Source organism: Sceloporus undulatus, chromosome 2, assembly GCF_019175285.1.
Source record: "Sceloporus undulatus isolate JIND9_A2432 ecotype Alabama chromosome 2, SceUnd_v1.1, whole genome shotgun sequence".
NCBI lineage: Eukaryota > Metazoa > Chordata > Lepidosauria > Squamata > Phrynosomatidae > Sceloporus > Sceloporus undulatus.
Genome location: NC_056523.1, coordinates 124,874,935 through 124,894,120, shown reverse-complemented (window position 1 = coordinate 124,894,120; position 19,186 = coordinate 124,874,935). Strand labels below are relative to the sequence as shown.

At 42.5% G+C, this 19,186-nt stretch overlaps 1 protein-coding gene across 2 annotated transcripts in view; it reads right to left on the bottom strand.

The window, feature by feature from the left end:
* The window catches only part of ADGRE5 (adhesion G protein-coupled receptor E5), a 98,106-nt gene that overhangs the window by 77,924 nt on the left and 996 nt on the right, over positions 1 to 19,186 (bottom strand). The gene's annotated exons all lie outside the window — the stretch shown is intronic.

The window sequence follows — 19,186 nt, the reverse complement described above, 5'->3', positions numbered from 1 at the left end:
TTAAAATGAAGTTAGATGCTTGAATTAAAAGGTTCACCAGACTGAATCTGGAAAATGCCATACATGATTTTTATCCCTACCCCTTTTCCCTCTTTTGAGCTTAGGAAAGAAGAAAATAGTAGCATGAATTTTTGAGAAACCCATGTTTGATTGATCCTACCAAAAATATCCACCCCAACAAATATCCACCCCACCTAGGGTTGCCATTTCACGGTGGTGGGCGGGACTTTCCCACCCCCTGGGGGGCGTGCCCGGTCCCGTCCCGCCCCCGTCCCCGCCCCCGGGTGGCTGCCCAACTCTGAGCTCCCAGGGCTGCTGCCTGCCTTCTATAGAGCGCTGCCTGTGAAGCATGCCTGGAGCAGCAGCAGCAGGACGACTGAAACCAGCAGGGGCGGGGTCTGCTGCACTGCCCTGCCTCTATTGGCCAGCCCTCTGCTTCCTTATTTGGGCATGCTCCAAATTCCAAGCGGAGAGGGCTTTGCAGGCAAGTTGCTTTTTGTTCTTCCCCTCCTTCTCTTTCTCTTTTCCCTCCTTCTCTTCTTATTATTGTTCCGTTTTTTTCTTCTCCTCCTCTTCCCCTCCTCTTCCTCCTCTCCTTTTTCTTCCTTTCTTCCCCCTCCTCATCTTCTTTTTCTCTTTCTTCCTCTCTCTAAGCCCCCCTCCTCTTCTTCTCAGGGGTCCAGGGCTTCTCAAGGCTTTGCTTCCATTAGAAAAGAAAAAAGGCTTTGGATCTGTCCCATAAATCCCTCCTAAGTTGAGACATACCTGGGAAAAAGAGGGGGTGAGGGGTTTGGGGGGGTTGGAGGGGGCAAGGAAAAGGTGGAAGGGGGGAATTCCTAAGAAGGCTTGGGAGTGAGAAATGTAGTTTTCAGTGGCACAAGGGACTGCCTGTGGTCTTGCAAATGCTATGCCTGCTTGGAAGTGGGAAATGTAGTTTGCAATGGCACAAGGGTCTGCCTGTGATCTTGCAAATGCTATGCCTGCTTGGAAGTGGGAAATGTAGTTTTCAAAGGCACAAGGGACTGCCTGTGGTCTTGCAAATGCTATGCCTGCTTGGAAGTGGGAAATGTAGTTTGCAATGGCACAAGGGTCTGCCTGTGATCTTGCAAATGCTATGTCTGCTTGGAAGTGGGAAATGTAGTTTGCAATGGCACAAGGGTCTGCCTGTGATCTTGCAAATACTATGCCTGCTTGGGAGTGGGAAATGTACTTGTAGAATGGGGGGGGGGGGGTTTGGCCAGAAAGAGAAGTACATTTCAGCCTTCTGTTTAGGAATAATGCCAAAATGTCCTCCATTTTGAGCATGCCTAAGAAACATGCATTTATATTAACATTTTTAAAAAAGTATCAATTTTTTCATGTGTCCTCCATTTTTTAAAAACGTGTCCTACATTTGAAACTGTTGCCCTACATTTGTCCTACATTTGTCCCAGTTTGGAGGTCCTGCCTTATGGCAACCCTAACCCCACCCAAAAATTCCCTCCCTTATATATTCAGGCCTCCATTTGTGGCTTTCACTATTGCAGATTTGATTGTTCATGGATTTGATTAATATGTTCTCTCTATGAATCTTTAGTTCCTCCAGAACAATCCTATGGACATTATCTGCTAGAAGTTATGCTGGAGGGTGTAGAAATTCCTAGAAAGAACACTTCTCTAGGCATCTGTAGGTCCTCTAGCACAATTCTACGGTCAACTTCTGGCAGATGTTGGCCATGGAGTTACAGTGCAGGATCTAGAGCAGGGATAGGCAACCTGCGGCCCGCGGGCCAGATGCGGCCCAGCAAGGCCTTGGGACCGGCCCCAGCCCGGTCCTGCTGCCGATTGCTGCCGGAGTCTTTGGCCTCTCGCGTGAGGGTGTGGGGCCTTTGGCCTATCAGGAGGAGGAGGGCAAGGGGGGGCAAGGGGGCAAGCAGTGGGCAAGGGGGGCAATTGTCTATAGAAGCCTCAGAAACATGCATTTATATTAACATTTTTTTTTAAATCAGCAAATTTTTTCGTGTGTCCTCCAATATTTTTTTAAAAAGTGTCCTCCATTTGAAAATTTCATCCTACATTTGTCCCGGTTTATTTATTTAATTAATTTTCTAAAAAAATATTTAATTATTTATTTTTGGGCTTCGGTCCCCCCATTTGTCTGAGGGACAGCAACCCGGCCCCCGGCTCAAAAAGGTTGCCTACCCCTGATCTAGAGCTTCTAGGAAGGTAAAAAAAAATGTGTGTGTGTGTTTCCACTTTCATTGGAATCTTGTGCCCCTAACACCAACGAATGTAGACAGGCTACTGTATTTTCATCTCCTTCTTCTCCCTCATTGTTTAGCTTGATCCCCACAAGGACCCCCAGTAAAAGTCATAGAGTAAAGGCTTCCAAAATAATGTTTCTACGTACAGAACAGGAAACCACAATGGTGTAGAATACAAGATTAGCATCAGAATACAAGAAACACATTCAATATGTTCTTATTGCTTGTTGATTTAATTTTTTATTTAATAAAGAATATATGAACTAAAACAAGGAATAATTTCTATAGCCATATTCATTTCTTAAACCACCTTATAGGAAAATTAATGATTTGCACACATGCATATATGGTTTCTTACCTGGATCTATAGTATTTCTAACCCTCATTTAGCTGGAGTAGGCATTATATGCAATTATGACTGTACTGAAGTCTTCCTTAAGATTTTTTTCTGGGTGAAAAATCCTTCTTTGGGGAAAAACACTGATTTACTTCATTATTTATACTTATGTGTTGTGGCCTGTGTGCTGCGCCCATAACCCTTGTTGGGACCTATGGAAATGACGCGCAGTGTCCACCATGACCACCTGCAGAGTTCATCCACGTCGACAGGACGCCAAGAAGAAGGAATCTGTGAAGATGTCTTCAACTAATAACGACTCTTACAAGTCTTCACTCTAAACGAGGGCTTTAATCTTCCTTTGCAGTATTTACAACATAGATATACACAGTGTATTGGACATCCGTCTCTAATACACACTATTTACACCAACCAACAATAACACAACCTCTGAGGCAGCCACATTAACACGCAACCATCTCACTGCCCCTCAGTAACAGACACAGCCTACTCATAGGCACCAACTGTCTCTCAGTGACAATTGAGAACTGACAGTTGACAGTTGCATCAACATTCCGATGATGCACTGTTTGAATGCTGACACATTAGCTGCCACTGGAACTGTAAATTATCTGCACAACAGCTCCCCCTAGTGGCCACACCAATGTCATTTCCTGACATTATGTGCCTCTAATGAGCTCAAAGTAGAATACTATACATGACTCTTCTTCTCTAAGCCATATCTCAACAACCTCTTCATGAAACTGATCAAACCGAGAGATAAGCAAATAGTTCCAGGTTCCCCAATGAGGTTCAGGGCTCTATAGGGACTTGAACCTGGATCTTCCAAGCTCCAGTCCAACACTTAACCATATTTTTATTTTATGCCAATTAAGCACATTTCAAAATCAAATTCATAACCATTAGTTTTATGATGATTCTTCCTTCTTTTCATTGTAAATTTGCAGGGTTTAAGTATAGTTAAACAGACCTTAATAGGTTCACACAAATACATCTCAGTTAATATTATCTTAACTTTAGTATAAAGTTTATTATTCAGCAACAGTTTGAATGTTTATATTCCAGCTTGGACTCACAACTGATTTTATGACAAAATGTGTTCTGTAGAGGACTAAATTGTTGGAAATTAGGTTCTTAACATAGTGGAGTGTGGGTCATTGTGTGGATTTTGAATGCTCTACAACTTTATGAAATCCTTCAGTTTTTTTAGAGGTAAAGAATTGTCTTGTTTCAGTAATATACACCCTTTATTCTTTTTACAAATGGGCTTGAGGTGGGGAAGAATAAATGACTGTAAAATATGTCAGCTCCTTAGAATTTAATTAATTAATTAATTAATTATGGAATTAGGTTTACATTGACATTCTAACTGAAGTCAGACGTTTTAGCTTAAACACTGTAATTATGTTGCCTCTTTTTGTTATAATATTTCCACCTGATAATTTTAACTAGTTAGTTTGTATTACTGAGTTTATGGTACACTGTGTCCAGTTGAGGCCATTCATGCTTGCTTGACAATGCATGCAAATTATGGTGGCTAGATTTTGAGCTGATTTATTATAAATGTAGGAGTTGCCAATTTCCCCCTTTAATAAATCTTAATCAAATGGTACAGATTTTTCAGCTCAGTACAGGAACAGTTGCTGGTTATAGAGCTATTATCTTTTCTAAAAGAAAAAAAAATATTCTGTGCTCTGAATAGCAATCTAGGAAGGAAAACGTGGAGATCTATCTCCACTCCTTTTCTTTTAACAGCAACCTGACACAAAGAAATGAAACAGGTGAAACTCAATCCACCACTTATCTGAATGCCAGAAAAGAGCAACCTGCTGTGTGCCGGGCTGTGATAATGGAACCTTCCTGCAAGCTGCAGCAGAGGGAGAGGAAATGGGAGGCAACAGGACCTTTCCATCACCCCTCCTAAAAGATCAGATCCTTCAGGCTTCTCTTCCCTTGAGACTGTTTCCAGCTGGTCATTCCAAGCTCTTCTGTTTTAAGCTTCTTTAAGAACTGATGCCTGGGTTTGCTTTTTTCTTCTTTTGCCATGTTTCTTGTTCTCTTTGTATCATCTCTGAAATCAGGCCATGAGGAATTTGTGAGCCCTTCAGATTTTGTTGGATTACAATTCCCATAGGACATTTTCACACTGAGGAATGTATCACTGTCCCAAAAGAAGAAGAAAGTGGGGCCAATGCGAAAATGCATGAAATTACGTAGTAGCTTATCACACACACAGATGAGCACAGCGTCCATCCGAAAGAGAAAGCAGTGCAAATGCAAATGAATTCATCACATGAGTATTTACCCATCGGCTTCTTCACTATGAATTAGCATGTTTGCTAATTCACGGGAGAAATCCCATGGCCAAACTAGATGCGTTTCATACTAATGCATATGCAAATTGACTGCGAATTCACCGTGGAAAAGTATTTATAAATGTGATATTTTTCCAAATGCAGCTATTCCTGGGATGACTTGCGATTGCGTTTGGGTTGTGTTTGGATTACATGTGATGTTGTTTGGAATTATTTTGCAAAATTATGTGAAATACCTTGGATGACCCCAGATTAACCTTCAGTTAACCTTCCAATTTTCCCTGTGTGATAAAGCCCATAGTCTCTGACCAAGGTTTTTGCTAGCTGTGGCTGCTGGAAGCTGTCACTCAACAATACCTGGAAAGCACTTTAGACAGGCTTTCCCACCCAACCCCTTTTTAAAAATTGCATATGTTTTGGAGCCTTTCAGCTGAAGAGTATGGTAAAAAAAAATATACACACATACAGGTTCTTTCTTTCTTTCTTTCTTTCTTTCTTTCATAACTTACCCTACTCTCTGCTTCTTGGGACAAAAGATCTCTTTACACTCTCAGCCTTATTGTGTGTCAGCCTCACTGACTTATTTCTAAGTAAACAGTGACTGTCACTGTCACAGTGAGAGGCTGCACATGTCAAGGTAAGCCAGAGTCTGACTTGGAGCTTGTTCCCACTTAGGATTTGATACGAATTAAAATAAAACGTTTTTAATAAAATCGAATTAAAATAACACAGTTGTTATCCCGCTTTCAGAATCGCTTTATTCATCGTTCCCATCTGCTTGTTTAATTCGGATTTTTTACCTGCAAGCGTTCAGTAAGCGTTCTCACTTGGCATGAAATCGGTGTTTAAATAAAGCGATTCTTCTCCTCCATACCTTATTTGGAGTTGTCAATCAATACTACGTCAGAATGACGTAACGGTAACCCGCATTAATCTGAATCGATTTATCTGTGACATCGTTTCCATCTCTGTGACCGTTTCTGATTCGATTTATTTTTGGCGGTTTTTTTTAAAATGGACCAATCAAGGCGCTTAAACGATCAAACGTCATAAGCGCTGTCTGCCTTATATACATTTTCCCTCCGAATTTAGTAGGAAACCCAAGCTCTTTCCAGAGGAACTATGGGATTGGTTTTCCAGGGCAGCATCCCCGCTTCATGTCTCCTAAGACAGCCAGGCAGAATCCCTTCAGAGAGCCCACAGAGATTTAATGAAGGGAGGCTGTGGCCATGCGAATTTTTAGTAGGAAACCAAAGCTCTCTCCAGAGGAACTATGGGATAGGTTTTCCAGGGCAGCATCCCCGCTTCATGTCTCCTAAGACAGCCAGGCAGAATCCCTTCAGAGAGCCCACAGGGTCAATGAAGAGGCTGCTGGCAATGCGAATTTTAGTAGGAAACCAAAGCTCTCTCCAGAGGAACTATGGGATAGGTTTTTCCAGGGCAGCATCCCCGCTTCTGTCTCCTAAGACAGCCAGGCAGAAATCCTTCAGAGGCCCACGAGATCAATGAAAGAGGCTGCTGGCAATGCGAATTTAGTAGGAAACCAAAGCTCTCTCCAGAGGAACTATGGGATTGGTTTTCCAGGGCAGCATCCCTGCTTATGTCTCCTAAGACAGCCAGGCAGAATCCCTTCAGAGAGCCACAGAGATCAATGAAAGAGGCTGCTGGCAATGCGAATTTAGTAGGAAACCAAAGCTCTCTCCAGAGGAACTATGGGATTGGTTTTCCAGGGCAGCATCCTGCTTCATGTCTCCTAAGAACGCCGCAGAATCCTATGAGAGCCCACAGAGATTCAATGGGAGGCTGCCTGGGAAAAAGGGAGCACTCTTCCCAAAGATTCTCTTTCTAGGGTTGGAGGAGAAGGCAGATTCCGTTTGAGAAAGAGAGGGAGAAAGGCTCTATCCCCCCCCCCATTGATCTGAGCCCTTCCCTGCCTGGGCGAGATCAGATGCCTCCTCGCGAGGAGCCTTCCCTTCCCTGCCTGGGCGAGATCAGATGCCTCCTCGCGAGGAGGCTTCCCTTCCCTGCCTGGGCGCGATCAGAGCCCAAGCGGGCAGGGAATGCCTCTTTGAGAGGAGCCTTCCCTTCCTGCCTCTCCTCCGTTAGAAATGGGCTCTCCCCACACAGAGGGGAGGTTGCAATCCACCGGGAGAAGCCTTGTAGTCCTTTGCAGATGCAGGCGCTGGAGCAGCCGAGACTTCAGGCGCTTAAAGCGCTGAAGAGATTAAGCGCCTGTAAACCATTAAAATAAAAAATAAAAATAATCCTTATCTCTTATTGAAAGACCACAGCGAACAAAGGGGTGAGGGAAGCAAAAATGGCGACAGCCACGACGGATGGGGACAGAAAGGGCAACTCCCCCAAGGACAGCCCCCATCGCAGTCAGCTCCTCCCATCCTTCTAGCCCGATTCAAATGCTATCGTTCTCATCTAAATACAGTACTCCGGTTCCTAACTCGAATCAAGGGAAAAACACTAGGTAGGACCCTAGTGTTTTTTTAACACGCGTTAAATGAGGAAAACACGGATTTAAATTTTAACCCGCTTCTGGATTCGATTTCTAGTGGGAACGATTCCGGGTTGGTCTAGAACTGTTCTAGATTTAAACCGAATCCTAATGGGAACGCTTCCTAATGAATTCGATTCAGAACGCGGGGTTTCCCCTAGTGGGAACAAGCTCTTGGATTATCTGAATGTCAGCAGAACTCCTAGACTACTAAGACATTAACAGTCTCAGTCATAGAAACCCTTCTGTTTTAAAGTAGTCTAGCCTGGTGATGTAAGAAAGGGGAGGAAGAAGGGCAGAAACTTGGGAAAACTGAAAGTTGGATAAACCTCTAAGATGGCACTCTCCATGTACCACTAGCTCAGGCACACTGTCATTGATTTCAAATATAGACATGCCACTTGAATTAAACATCAAAATGTAGGCAGTGTAAGGAAGGGCAAAGGAGGGTCAGGGTATGGAATCATTGTGTATAATGGCAAGGCTGATTAATTTCCTGAGCTGAATGATGTGAGAAAGCAGAAATAACTGTATGTGTTGAAATTCAGGTACTTCCCCCACCATGACATATGTTCTCACCAAAGCACTGGAGCACAAGTGACTCCCAGGTAAGAGAAAGAAGAACTATAGCTTCCAATGGAGAACTATTTCTGTAAGAGGAAGTCAGTACACAGTGGAAGACACAGAAAAGCTCCTTTTTGACTTCTTCAAAACTCTCCTCCTGACTGGGTGTTGGAAAAAAGGGGGAGTTAAGCAAAACCAGGCCTCAAACCTGACATTTGCCCCCCACCCAACAAATCCCTTTCCCCAATACCCATCCTCATGAAGAATTCAAAAGTTCATCTCTTTTGTGTCATTTTAGTGGTCCTAGTAACAGGTGACTTGAAGGCACATAAACACACACAATGAAGATATTACTCTGCTATTATTATTATTATTATTATTATTATTACTATTACTCGTATCACGTCATGTGCTTCCAGTGGAAAAAAACAGTATTTTGTGATGAGATATAGAGTGTGATCTTTCACTAGCCTCTAATATTGCCCTGTTCTGTCATGGTAACAACTCATCCAGATTTGTCCGTTCACAGTTTGTTTATGAAACAACTGAATGTGATCCTTGCGAAACAACAAAAGTAGGCATATGGACTACTTCCTTCCATGGGGGGGGGGGGGGGGCTAATGGAGTTACTCCAGCTTACATTTGCTAAGACTCTGGCATCACTGACCTGTCCCCAAATTGAGCAATATATACATACTTCATAAGAGTATTTCAGTCTCCACAAGAGTTGCCTTTAAAAGTTAATTTTTTTTTAAAAGGGGACTTTTAATAGGGTACTGCACTGCTTTTATCTGTACTGTTCTTTAAACATTATTTTTTTAAATTGTATGTTTTAAATTGCTTTTAAAGTTATTGACACTTTAATTGCTTTTTAATATTAATCCTTTGTATGTTTTAGCTATATTGTGTTTATTTTTAATTTGCAAGCCACCTTGAGTCTCAGTTTTGGGGAGCAGATAAAGTCAGTGGCAACAACTGAGATTATTCATTCCCTGGTTCCACTGCACTTTGCACAGGTATTTAATGTAGTATTTTGTATAGAGCCATTGTGGTGTAGTGGTTTGAGTGTTGGACTAAGGCTGCGGGAGACCAAGGTTCAGTCATGGAAACCCTCTGGGTGACCTTGGGCAGATCATGCTCTCTCAGCCTCAGAGAAGGGTAATGGCAAACTTGCCAAGTATTCAGGCTGAAGGCACAAACATCAACATTTTGCACAGATGGACAAATATGCATTCCATCCCATTTCCTGGCTTTTGCACTGTGACTATCTAGTTCACAGCACTTGGAATGATCTGGACTACTAAAGCAATACATTGACAGTTGAATTCTGGTGAGAAATCCTATCCAGAATGAGTGACAGCATCAAAGGTCCAAAACACACTACAAAAATAATCCATTTTGAGACAGTTTTAAGTGCCCTGGCTCAGTGCTAGGGAATCCTGGAAATTGCAGTTTATTGTAGTATCAAAGCTCTGTGACAGAGAAGGCTAAATGTCTCACAAAACTACAGTTTCTAGAATTATCTAGCACTGAGCCAGGGAGGTGTCAAACTGGATTACTTCTGCTGTGTGTTTTGAACCAAAGAAAGCAAATCTTTCATATTGATGCTGGGGAAATACCCAGCAGCTAAAATTGGTGAGGCAAGTACAGTAACACTTTGCAATGGAAAATCAAACTTCACTGACACTCAGCCCCATTCTTAGCTGTGTGGATGGTGACTGGACAGACATTGCCATCTCAGGGCTTGAACATTCCATGTGAACAAGTGTGGCAGCCAGCAATCCAGGACCTGAAAATAGCACTGTACACGAGGAGGAATGCTCTGCTTTTCTAAATAGGCCCCCAGCATCCCATTTTATTTTCTTTATTTTCTAGTCTGCATCATTTATGCCCAAAGCACAAAAGCCACTATTAAGCAGATTTCACATAAAAACATTACTCCTGGCTCTTTTTTAAAACTACATATCGCAGCATCTAACATCTAGGGTTGCCAGCTTTTTCCTATACCTCAAAAGTATAGAAATGTGTGTACAGCAACATGCTGAGAAAAATGTCAGCTGCTAAAGAGACCCCTTCCCCATGGCAGCTGGCAACTCTCCTCACATCCTGAAATAGAACAAAGAAGTCTTGAGAATTCACTTTTTTATTTTGCTTTCAGGACTTGCAACAAAATGCAGTTTGGACACACATCCCAGTCATTTTGTGACCAACTTATGGCCCTTATTTGTAAGCATGATTTTCTAGAAGCAAGTCCCTGGTGTGGACATCTTGGGTATCAAATAGCCTCACTTCCTCATGTTTAAGCTCACACTGTGGATTCTCCCAGATGTCCAATTCAAATAAATACCAGAAAGAACACTTAAATAAAATATAATGTGGGCATTATATAGCCAAGAATAGAGAAGATGCCTGTCACTCATGTGATGCCTTGAGTAGGTTCACATGATGCTATCTCAGCTTAATAAACTGAAACATGAACAAGCTTCTCCCTTCCACACAGCCAGGAATGAACCAAGCCAGGAATGAACCAAGAAACCACTGATTAACCATAGTTTTCCATTTAATCTGAAATGGGATGCTTAGAACAGGTGAAGATATTAAACTAGCTTAAAATCCTGGCTTGCTCTGGAGCTGGTAACCATATTTTTCTAGTTTAGATGAAACCAGAAACTATGGTTAAAAAATACTGCCTTATTGGATGGTTTGCTCATACCATGAAAAAAGAAGTTAAGGGGTTGTGTGTACAGGCAAAATGCTAATTTTCATATTTCTTTATTAAGCCAATTTTCTATGACCCACACTTTCTGCCACTGTGGACTACACAGGAATTGCATGTGGCCTGCAAGAATTTGATGCACAAAAGCAAGCCACCTGATTTCACATGAATGCACAGTGATTAAATGTGTGTACAGCCACCTTGAATCTCATTTTGTAAGAAAGGTGGCTTGGGCCCAGGGTACTTGGAGGACCACCTCTCTCCATACAATCCGCCCCGCACACTCAGATTTGCCGGGAAGCAATTGTTAAGGGTTCCAGAGGCTAGATATGTCACCATCACGCAGAGGGCCTTTTCTACCTTGGCCCCCAAGCTCTGGAACTCGCTTCCCGGTGAGCTCTGCTCGGCTGCCTTGCTGGAACAATGTAAAAAGGGGCTAAAAACACACCTATTCCAGCAGGCATATCCCTGACCCCTGATGACCCCTGATGTACCCCCTTCTTCTTCTCCCTCTTAGCAGCATTGTTGAGCTAGCGTGAAATTGTTTACTGTATGATTTGTTATTATGATGTTTTTAATGGTTTTTATTGTTGATATGTGCTATGTTGTGAAACCGCCTTGATCCCTGGAAAGGCGGTATATAAATAAAATTATTTTATTTTATTATTATTATTATTATTATTATTATTAATCCAATAAATAAATAAATTCAGCTGAAAATTCAGCTGAAAATTCATTTTTGAAAATCACCTGTTTTCTAAAACCACAAACCTTAAATTGAATCAACTTAATTTAGGTTGATATGTGGAAGTCTTGCAAATACAGTACAGTACTGTGATCAGTTGCTTTCCCCTCCTTACGAACACACACATTGTTTGATGCGCTATCGTGACACAGTGTGAGGCTATCCTGAGTTAAGAGACTCCCAATACTCAACAACATTGCTCAGAGGAGCATTTGAAGTAGGTGGAAATTTTTCCCAATACACTGTCAAATCACATGTCTAGAAATAGCAACTCATATCTCTGTGATGTCCTTTTCTGGCATTCTGGCTGATAGGCACCCTCAGAGAAACTAAGCCATAGGCAGGTAGCAGATCTAGAACTCAGTCTATAACAAGAGGTACTCAATTTTGGAATGCTGGAACCACATTGTCTGTGGAGAGAGGAAGCCCAACCAATCCTAGAACACGGCTGACATCCCCGGTCCCCCTTCCTTGGATCTCATTTAACTGGCAAACCCAACTAGGGTCAAAGAATGTGAAATTCCAATAAGTCCTTGACATGAGAAAAATAAAAAAATGCCTCAAGTAGAAAATAAATTCTTCCTGGCTGGTGTCACAGCCACCCTCAACTTTTCCAAAACTGCATACAATGTCTCAAGGAAAGACTGGTTTAACAGTTTTGAGATTTAGAGTATCACTCTTATGTTTAATTTCTCTAAATCTTGCGGCTTCAGTGCCCAAGTGAAGGCTTGATATGACCAAAAAACAAAAAAACAAAAACAAAACCTAGTTGGGTTTGCCAGTTAAATGAGATCTTGGCTTCTTTCTCAGTCTCTGGGAAGATAATAAATTCTAGGGAGTTACACATAGGACTGCCAACCTTTTTCCAGACAAGTATCTTTAAATTGGCGACAAGCAGCAATTCAACCAATGACTTTTCTAGCATACAGATGCAGTGCCAGGGTAATGATGACATTTATTATTGTTAATGTGTGGCAATAATACACCACCCAATCCTTTGTATCTTTTCTCTTAGATAAATCTCACTGTACTCAATGGAGTTTACTCTGTGGTAATTGTGCATCAGATTGTACCTGAAAACTATAATACAGTATGCTATAATGCCTTCATTCTAAAATTTATGTTCCATATTCCTGATACTAACTACAAATACAAACGTCTCTCAGTTAGCTTTCAAGTATGCACTTTCTTCAATTTCATCTGTTTTAAAAATAAATAGGGCTTTGCTTTATGATAGCATTACCAAAAACTACAAATATTATTAATAAAATAAACAACAGTAATAAAAAAAGATGGGTGCATTGAAAGCACTTTCCTCAGCAAGTGTGTTTTTTTCCCCCTTCGGTCAAACCTGCCTTGTAGACAGATCTGAAGGAAATACTGTAGTCTTTTTTTCCCCTCTCTATTTTTTCATTTTGTGGGAGAGATAGCAAAATCTGAAGAAAACAAAAGAGGAGTAAATCTCAAACAGTGTCTGTTCATACCTATTCAGACATTCTCACAGAGTTTAGTAAAACTCGCTCTCAAGCAAGTGTGTATGGGACTGCAGCCTTATTTGAAAGCAATAAATAGGAAGTTTGAAAGAGAAATTAGGGTGGTGCATTTCACTTCTGCACTTTCGTTTGGCTCTTCCTAAAACCTGTTACACAGTCATGACTTTTGTCTCCCAAATCATAACTCTGTCTCACATCTAGAGACTGTAAGCACCTTACTTAAGGCTAGAGATTGTGCACAGCTTTCTTCATATAACTAGTGATGGCTTGATGACTGAGTAAAGGGGCACTTCTTTCTACCATTTTGGGGTGAGACAGAGTGCCTCTCCTCTGCTTGGTTCATGAGCTACTACTGAAATAATCTCTTTATTTTCATTCACAGTGCTTATCTTTTTATAAAAATAAATAAAAGACAGTTAGTCCAAGATCTAGCATTGGATGGTAAAGTTCCACCGCCCAGAACTATAATACTTCCCCCTCTCCCACAGGAGTCACCTATGTCCCATGACCCCCACAGCCATTTACTGACTGGCAGAGAATGGCAGGTGGGCAGCAGAGAAGCATCTGGCTATACAGTATAGACAAACATACAATGATGATGTCATCTTCAAAGACTTCTGGAGGACCCCCAGGAGGTCCCAGAGGAAGCCTTCATCACAGAATTATAGGGTTGGAAGAGACTATAAGGGCCATCCAGTCCAACCTTCTGCCATACAGGAAGACAAAATCAAAGTACCCCTGACAGATGGCCATCCAACCTGTTTAAAAACCTCCAAAGAAGAAAACACCACTTTCAAAAGGAGTGTGTTCCATGATAGAACAGCTATTACCATCAGGAAGTTATCCCTAATGTTTAGCTGGAATCTCTTTTCCTGTAGTTTGAATTGTTGTGCATCTAGGTTATAGCCACACAGCCAGATGCTTCTCAGCTATCATCTGTTCTCTACCAGCCACTAAATGCTATGTTGGAGTGGGAGCCAATACAAATAACACAGGCCTTTTGGGTTGGGGTCATCACATGAGAAAGATAGAGAACTCCAACCTCCACAATGACAAAAAAGAGACATATGTCCCAGTAGAGAGCGCCCAAAAAGGGCGGTCTGCTGGTGCCCTGGTTTGCTCCGTGAGGAAGCCCAGCGGACAAACCACACGGCTTCCTCGCGGAGCAAAAAGGACCCGCAAAAAGTGGGTTCTTTTTGCGGTGCCATAATGATGCTGCAGTGCGCCATTATGGTGCCGCAATGTGCGGATGCTAGGCATCCGTCGCATCAAAATGGCAGCGTCCATCTGTACAGGGCGCCACCATTTTGATGTATAGAAGACATGCTAGGGTTGCGGGGCGTCTGTAAGCGACACCCCGAGGCAACCCTAGCACATCATCAAGATGTGCCACGAGGCCTGTCTGTGCCGGGCCATATGAAAGCAAGTTGGATTTATGCTTTCATATGCCACTCACAGGATTGTTATTTGTTGTTGTGTTTGTTTGTTGCCTTCAAGTTGTTTCTGACCTATGGTGACCTTAAGACAAACCCATTTCTTGGCAAGTTTCTTCAGAGGGGGATTTCCATTGCCATCCTCTAAGGCTGAGAGAGCAAGACAATGCATTGTAAAATCTAGACTTGAGTACTACATTTCAGTTGTAAGTTTAAAGGCTCTCAGAATCATTAGATTTATACCTTTTAAACTGTATCCAGTGGTGGGTTCAACTGAAAATTTCTCTCTCCATTTTATTGATTTTTTTTAAGTAAACCTGCACCCATTCACATCATTGTTTCATACCAGGTTGCACGACTTTATTTCTTCCCATGCTAAAATGTGTGTAATTTAAAACATTTAGGAACTCAAAGAGAAGTTCAAATCCACACAGAAGGAATCAACTCTAGCCCTAACTAAAATATGCCAACAAATATGGAGAGCAACAACGGATTTTTAAAAATATATAGACGACTGATGAGCTGAATTCCTTGGAGTAAAAATCACCTCCCGGTCCCTTCCATTTCTTTGGTTAAAAAGAATTGAGATTGGATCTAGAGAAGAGTGCTGAGTATACCACGAATGGCCAAAAAGAAACAAATGGTACTTGAACAGCTCAAGCCTGAACTCTCCCTGGAAGCCAAGATGATGAAACTGAGGCTGTCCTCCTTTGGACATATTATGAGGAGGCATGAATCATTAAGAAAGACAATAATGCTAGGAAAGGTAGAAGGTAATAGAAAGAGAGGAAAACAGCATGCTAGATGGATAGTCTCAATCAGGAAATCCACAGGCCTGAATTTACAGGATCTATGCAGAGCAATAGAGGACATGGAGTCTTGGAGATGTCTCATACACTTGATCACCATGAGTAGGAGTCAACTCAAATACAGTACATTTAACAACAACAACAAATACACCAAGACTGTTGAGTTGAAATTTTCTTCCTACCTTGGCTTTGAACAAAGCTGACACACACACGTTACCAGATCTCCCCTTCTCTAACTGGGCTCTCAAGTAAAGCAGGGAAAGTCAGGACCTGCTTCCAAGATGGCTGAGACAGTATGGGATTGCCTCCTCTAAGGCTGCGGCCACACTGCAGAATTAATGCAATTTGACATCACTTTAGCTACCCTGGCTCTATCCTATGGAATCCTGGGAATATGTTTGTTGTGGCCCCAGTGCGCTCGGTCAAAGAAGGCTAAAGAGTGCACCAAACTACAAATCTGAGAATTCCACAGCATGGAGCCATAACACTTAAAGCAGTGTCAAACGGTATTATTTCTGCAGTGTAGATGCAGCCTTAGAGAAGCCACTCCTCTCCCTTACTAGGGATAGTCTGGAAGATTTTCTTTTACCTGATAAAAGGGTGGTGTCTTAGGGCTGAGAAATGGAGGGAGATGTGGGGGGGGGGGGGGAGAAGAGTTACAAGAAGAGGCCAAAGTGAGGCCATTGCCTCCCAAATAAGAATTCTGCCCTCAATGAAATTTTCCTTCAGTCCCCATATTTCTAGTATTGTGGTAACAACGTTTCAGTTGAGCATTTATAAATACTGTACAATTTAGGCATCACTGGATGGGTTGTGTAAACACACTGAGTGACCTTAGGCAAGTCACACTCTCTCAGCCTCAGAGGCTGGCAATGACAAAGCCCCTCTAAAGAAACTTGACAGGAAACGCCCATGACAGGTTTGCTTTAGGGTTGCCATAAGTCGGAAAAAGCTGAAGGCGCACAACAATAACAAAGACAAGGGGTAAGCAAAGTGGCCAAGACTATGTAGACACAGTAAATAGAAGTACTGTATATACTCATTTTTAAGTCTAGAAATTTTAATCAAAAAATTGACCCCAAAAACGAGAGTTGACTTATCCACGGGTCAATGTTAGTACTATACTTTAACTCTTATTTTAAAAAACGAACCATCCTCTGATCAAAGGCAAGAGTATAATCTGCCCTGGAACCACTGACCCCACTCTATTCTCTTATCCATTCAGCTTTTAGGATGAGCACAAAGTTAGGCCTGCCTGAATTTTGTTAAGTTCTTTGGCACTGTTTTTCCTTGTTTCGTGCTTTAGATCCTTTGTTATGTGACCCTAGGTTTTACCTTCAACTTATCAAAATCCATAATTGTGGCCCCAAAACCTGCCCTCGACTTACACATGAGGTTGACTTATAGTCGAGTATATATGGTGTGCCACTCTCTTTAGTGTTAGAAATTTGGGGACAGAAAGAAGACTTCTTTATTATGGGACTTCTTTCTTATTCCCAAATAAAAGCCCCAAAAATGTAAATCCATGCTTCTTAGCCATGCTCAAAATGGAGAACATTTTTAAATTCCTTCTGGACAGAAGGGTGAAATGGAAAGCATGTCCTGAAAAAGGAGGAGGTCTGGTCACCCTGGTCAGAGAGCTCTGGTGCCAAACAGGGTGACGAGGCATCCCCATTTTCCAGGACATGTCCTTCATTTCAACCTTCTGTCCAGGGGGAATTCCAAAAGGCCCTCCATTTTGAGCAGGCATAAGAAGCATGAATTTTCATTTATATTAGTGTTTTTAGCTTGCATTTGGTAATGTCCTCCTTTGTCCTTGAAGGTCCTACATGTAATGGTGTGCCTTGTCCTCCTTTGTGGTTAGGACATCTGGTCACCCTGCGTGCCACAACCCACTACAATTCCCAGAATTCCATAGCATTGCATTGCTACAGAGAAGGTTGAAATGTAAGACATGTCCTGGAAAAGAAGGACATCTGGTCACCCTGTGTGGCAGCAGAGCTCTTGTAGTGGTCAGAGAGCTCTGGTGCTACTACAATTCTCAGAATTCCACAGCACTGAGCCATGGCAGTTAAAGTGGTTTGAAACTGGATTATTTCTGCAGTGCAGATGCAGCCTCAACAGCCACCATCCTGTTTCCTGCTTCCACCCAACAGCGTGTGGGAGAGTCAGAGGGAAGCAACTCTTTTTTCCTTTCCAATGTTGGCACAGTGGTTAAGTGCTGGTTTTTGTTGTTTATTAACTGCCTTCGAGTGGATCTTGACTCAGGGCGACCCTGTGGATGATACATCTCCAAGACTCCCTAACTTCTTCTGCTCTGCTTAGGTCCTGCAGACTCAGGCCTGTGGCCTTCCTAATAGAGTCCATCCATTTAGCATGTGGCCTTCCTCTCTTTCTGCTTCCCTCCACCTTTCCTAGCATTATTTTTTTCCCCCAGTGAATTGTGCCTTCTCATGATGGGGCCCAAGTACAAGAGCCTCTGTTTTATTGTGGCTTCCAGAGACATTTCTGGTTTGATCTGTTCTAGCACTGATTTGTTTGTCTATTTGGCTGTCCACGGTATCCTAAACATGCTCCTCTAGCACTACATCTCAGATGAGCTGGTTTTCTTTCTACTTTCTTCACTGTCCAGTTCTCACATTTATAGATAGTAACAGAGAATATAATGGCTTGTACGATTCTAACTTTCATGCTCAGTTGTGTATCTCTGCATTCTAGGAGATCTTTTCTAGTTCATAGCCGCCTTCCTCATTCGCTGTAGCCAAGAAACGTTGTGAGTTTGATCCCAGAGATCCAAGACTGACTCAACTGTCCATCTTTTCATAGGTCAGTAAAATGTGTACCTAGTTTGTTGGGGGCAATTGGCTTACAGATGGTAAACCGCTTAGAGAGTGCTGAGTCCACTGTGAAGTGGTGCACATGCTATTGCTATTGCTAATGTATCTCCTCAAAAACCAAATGTCCCTCCCTGCTTTTCTTTGTGTCCACCCCATATAGCTTAACCCCCTCCAGAGGAAAGCCCCTGGCTTTTCCACACAGACATTTCCCACCAGTTTCTCCTTAACTGTGGAGGAGAGCGTTTGGCCTCCTCCTCTTGTTCCTGCTGCCCGTGTCCCATCCTGACCCTCAGCTGCCAGGACCCGCCTGTGGCACGTAAGCCTCGCCCTGTAAGTCAGGGCAGAAATAACCCCTTTAGTGTTGTGGGCCTTCAAGCTGCTTTTGAGGTATGGTGACCCTAAGGTGACCCTTGAGAGCCAACCTGGTGTTGTGGTTTGGGTGCTGTTGGATTCTGACTCTGGAAGCCAGAGCCTGAATCCCCTCCTCTGCCAGGGCAACCTATTGGGCGACCTTGGCCAAGTCACACTCTCTCAGCCTCAGAGGGTGGCCATTGCAAACCTCCTCTGAACACAGGGTGACCAGATGGCCTAACCACAAAAGAGGACAAGGCACTGCCAAATGTAAGACACTCAAGACAACATATAGGACATCATCAAAGAAAAGCTCAATACACTCCTAGAAATATAAGTCCTGCTCAAAACGGAGGATGTTTTGGAATTCCTCCTGGACCGAAGGTTGGAATGGAGGGCATGTCCTGGAAAAGGAGGACATCTGGGCATCTTGCCCCTGAAGAAACGTGCCAAGAAAAGCCCATGCCAGGGCTGCCATAAGTCAGAAACGACTTGAAGGCACACATCAGCAACAACAAGAAGTACGTCAGGAGCTTTTGTGGCACCTTTGAGACTCACTGAGAGAAAGAAGTTGGCAGCAGGAGCTTTCCCAGACTAAAGTCTACTTCCTCAATGGCTATAGCATTGTTGACTGAGTGTTTTCTTTTAAGGTATGTTTAAACTGGGTGCTGTTTCATTGCTATTTTAAGGGGGTGGGATATTGGGATGTGGAATTGTATTATTTTAACTGTAAGCCACCCCGGGTTATGTTCCACAGAGAAATGGGATAATAATAATAATAATAATAATAATAATAATAATAATAATAATAATAAT